The 5000-nt window shown below is 41.9% G+C and overlaps 1 long non-coding RNA gene across 1 annotated transcript in view; it reads right to left on the bottom strand.

Annotated features, from left to right (window-relative positions):
* The window catches only part of LOC136696857 (uncharacterized), a 6425-nt gene that overhangs the window by 959 nt on the left and 466 nt on the right, over positions 1–5000 (bottom strand). The window lies entirely within an intron of this gene.

Raw genomic sequence — 5000 nt, 5'->3', positions numbered from 1 at the left:
ACCTATGTTTCGTTTATATACATTATTTCTTTTTCATTCTGGAAATATAATGTGACTTAAAGGGAATGTCTACTCTGTTCTCTCTGGTTTGTTTATGTTCAGAAGCTCTGCATATTTTAAGGTGGAAGGGTGTGTTGAGGAGAAAAATGACTGTTGTTTGTACGCAGCTGAAGTGTAAATTGTCTGTGTTTATTCACTGTTTAATTCCCACAGAAACTCATGTGTAACTCGAGCTGTTTAGTTTTGTAGCACTTTTGCTCTGTGTTTACTTTCATGCAGTTAGCGCTCTCCTGAATTTAGAGTCAGTTCCACCTTAAGTAATGTAGAATAGAGCAACATCCTCATCTCGGTTCATGCTTTTCATTCTGTTTCCATGTTTGGAGTCTCTCTGTTGCCTGAAAACCACCACAATGGTGTGAGCCGAGAGAGGAAGCCTAGCATACCGGGCCGAGACGCTTTTTTGTTTTACCCATTGACAGACACCGGCGCTTTGTAAACACTCGTGATCATCACCTTTGAGTAAACACTAAACATGGTTATTGAGATATAAACTTTGATTAAATCTTGTTTGTGTTTGTAACACTGTTTTGTAAATCTTTTCCAACCTAGCAACAGTCGCTGAGGAAGTGGGCGGAGCCTGGAAAGCTGCTGTTGAACGCTGCTCTCCTGGTATAATGTGAGTGGAATTCTGGCTGCTTGGTGTCTGAGATCAGATTGTTTTGTGGGAGGTCTGCAGTAAAGTGAACAGCTCTCTGTTTCTCTGACAGCGCAGGATGTTTCTGTGGTGATAATTATACGTTGTGTGTCTGTGATGTTCAGAATCAAAGTGAGCACAGTGAGACGGGGGGCTATAAATAGAAGCTGAAGGAATCTTTGGGGGAATGTCTGAAAATTCTCCATGTCAACTTTCACACTTGAGGAAGGACATTAAACGAACCCAGTAGGATTTATATAGAACAGGAAATAGGCCGTCTACAAATCTGGACAAGAACAAGGAACACAGAGCTCGGTCTTCAAACAGAATGGTGTGTCTCTACAGAGTAAGACCAGAACTGTCCACAATGAGTTCTTTTGTGGAGGTGGGGCAGAGACAATACTAATGCCTTCAAATGAGACCAAAACAAGCCATAAAATTATGGAAAAATACAGTTCTTCTCAGAACTGAAGGTAAATAACAGCTACAAGATCCAAGCAGTGGACTGATGAATAAACCATTACCAAAAGACAGTCCACAGTCACAGTATTCTGAGAAACGGCGTCTCACCAACTAGACAGCACTTTAAAAATCATAATCATCATCATCATCTCATCGCCCTTGTCTTCTCCAGTAACGCAGAACTGTAGTTTAGTCTCTGCTGCAGTGTTCACTGATTGGATGAAACGTCCCGAAGGAATCTGAGCTGTGTGTAAAATTAGGAGGGCGTCAAAACAGAGGGAATTAATAACTGAGTCGGATCAAGCTGTAGGCAGGCAAACAGAACACAACAAACACTGACAGAACACAAAAAACACTGACACAAAAAACAGTGACAGAACACAACAAACACTGACAGAACACAACAAACACTGACACAACAAACACTGGCAGAGCACAAGCACTGACACAACAAACACTGACAGAACACAACAAACACCAACACAACAAACACTGACAGAACACAACAAACACTGACACCACACACACTGACAAACAAACACTGACAAAACACACACTGACAGAACAAACACTGACACCACACACACTGACAGAACACAACAAACACTGACAGAACACAACAAACACTGACACCACACACACTGACAAAACACACACTGACAGAATACAACAAACACTGACAGAACACAAAAAACACTGACACCACACACACTGACAGAAAAAACACTGACAAAACACACACTGACAGAACACACAATGACAGAACACAACAAACACTGACAGAACAGAACAAACACTGACAACACACACACTGACAAAACAAACACTGACAAAACACACACTGACAGAACAAACACTGACAGAACACACAATGACACCACACACACTGACAAAACATCAACTGACAGAACACAACAAACACTGACAGAACACAACAAACACTGACACAAAAAAACAGTGACAGAACACAACAAAAAACTGACAGAACAAACACTGACAGAACACAACAAACACTGACACAAAAAACAGTGACAGAACACACCAAACACTGACAGAACAAACACTGACAGAACACAAGCACTGACACAACAAACACTGACAGAACACAACAAACACTGACACAACAAACACTGACAGAGCACAAGCACTGACACAACAAACACTGACACCACACACACTGACAAAACACACACTGACAGAACAAACACTGACAGAACAAATACTGACACCACACACACTGACAAAAACACACACTGACAGAACACAACAAACACTGACACCACACACACTGACAAAACATACACTGACAAAACACACACTGACAGAATACAACAAACACTGACAGAACACAACAAACACTGACACCACACACACTGACAGAAAAAACACTGATAAAACACACACTGACAGAACACACAATGACAGAACACAACAAACACTGACACCACACACACTGACAAAACACAAACTGACAGAACAAACACTGACAGAACACAAAAAACACTGACAGAACACACAATGACAGAACAAACACTGACACCACACACACTGATAAAACACACACTGACAGAACACAACAAACACTGACAGAACACACAATGACAGAACACAACAAACACTGACAGAAAACACAAACACTGACAGAACACAACAAGCACTGATAAAACACACACTGAGAGAACACACACTGACAGAATACAACAAACACTGACAGAACACAACAAAAACTGACAGAACAAACACTGACACCACACACACTGACAGAAACACACACTGACAAAACATACACTGACAGAACACACAATGACAGAACACAACAAACACACTGACAGAAAAAACACTGACAAAACATACACTGAGAGATCAAACACTGACAAAACACACACTGACAGAACACAACAAACATTTACAGCACACAACACACACTGACAGAACAAACACTGACAGAACAGACACTGACAGAACACAACAAACACTGACAGAACACAACAAACACTGACACCACACACACTTACAGAACAAACACTGACATAACACACACTGACACCACACACACTTAAAGAACAAACACTGACAAAACACACACCGAAAGAACACAACAAACACTGACAGAGCACAACAAACACTGAGAGAACGAACACTAACAGAACCCAACAAACACTAATATAACACAACAAACACTGACACAACAAACACTAACATAACACAACAAAGACTGACAGAACACACACTGACACAACAAATGCTGACACAACAAACACACTTACACAACATACACTAACACAATAAACACTTACAGAACACACACTGACACAACAAACGCTGACACCACACACACTGACACCACTAACACAGACACAACAAATAAAAACAACCAACACAGACAGGAAACACTGACACAACAATCACTGACAGAACAAACATGGACACAACAACCTATCATCTTCTCTTTACTGACACCTAGTGTCCGGGATGTCTTAGAGATTCTGTACTAAACCCAATTTTGGAGCATAAACTGGTTCATTTGGGGACTCCAATCAGTGCTGTGTTTTCATCCCATGTGCAAACAATGTAAAAACACTTCAGTGTTCACTGTTTGTGACTCAGGTGATGAAAGGATGGACGGCTCCTTTAACCCCAGGCTGGATTTTTGTGCCAGTTACGCTGGCGCTGCGCATACTTCTGGGCTCCTGCTCCTGTTCGGACTTGAGTTTCTTGGCAGGGTGACGAGCTGTCACGTCCCAAATCCGCTCATTGAGAAAAAATGCACCCCCTCCATCTCCCTTACAACACCTCCCACTCAGCTTTCTTCTCACACACTCTCTCTCTCTCTCTCTCTCTCTCTCACACACACACACACTTTACACCTCCTCAGCAGATCTGAGTGTGTGCCCTGAGGTCAGGTCAGTGCCGTTCTCTTCACTGGGCAGAAAGAAAGAGTCTTAAACATTAACTTTACCTGGAAATATTTTCTTCTCCCACATTCCACACTGAAGGCCCTGGAGGCGACCTGTGAGTTTCCAGGATTAAAGAGTTTTAATCAATATAATTGATTTAAATCAGTTATATTCTGCTCTGTTTTGATTGGGTTCTGTTTGTGTTCACACCGCACTCTCAGAGGGGACTCGGTCCTGCTCTTTTTTAATAAACACCCTAGGAGACAGATCTGTCATACACACACTCTATTTCACACTTTTATAATGAATAAAGACCTGCATAACAAGGCATGGCATTGTCCTGCTGAAATAACCATGGACTCCCTTGAAAAAGACGTCACCTTGATGGCAGCATGTGTATCACTAAAGTCTGAATATACACTTCTACAACAACTGTACCTTCACCAACACACAAGTCAGCCATGATGTGGCCACTGAGGCCACCAGATTACACCAGATGTTCACCCCCTTATACCAGGACAGACGTAGGCTTTTGATTTTGGTCTTTGGCATGGAGAACTCAATATCGCCCCCCTCTCAAAACACTGCTTTGACCACAAAACGTCTCCACTGTCCTTTGAACATTCTGAGATGAGCTGAGGTCCAGAGAACTCTTAGAGCTCATATATATGTTTCTCTTGAGTCTCATGTCACGTTTCCTGATGCAGAAATAGACTTTGTTAAATGACAACCGAGTTCCAAAATACTTTCTTGTGCAGAGCCGTCTGAGGGCTGGAAGGTCAGACTCATACAGCCGTGGTTTCTGGCCTTGTTCAACACGGAATTACATTTTTTATGGTGCCTGTATTTCTTGAAGAGTGTAAAATACCTGAACTCGGTGAGATCTCACACAGAGAAATGTTATTTTTTAATCTTAAGGTCCAAAGTCTTGACCACGCCCCCTCTCT

The sequence above is a fragment of the Hoplias malabaricus genome, chromosome 5 (genome assembly GCF_029633855.1).
Source record: "Hoplias malabaricus isolate fHopMal1 chromosome 5, fHopMal1.hap1, whole genome shotgun sequence".
In the NCBI taxonomy this organism is placed as follows: domain Eukaryota; kingdom Metazoa; phylum Chordata; class Actinopteri; order Characiformes; family Erythrinidae; genus Hoplias; species Hoplias malabaricus.
The sequence above is the reverse complement of the archived record's forward strand: the minus strand, read 5'-3'. Positions and strand labels throughout refer to the sequence as shown.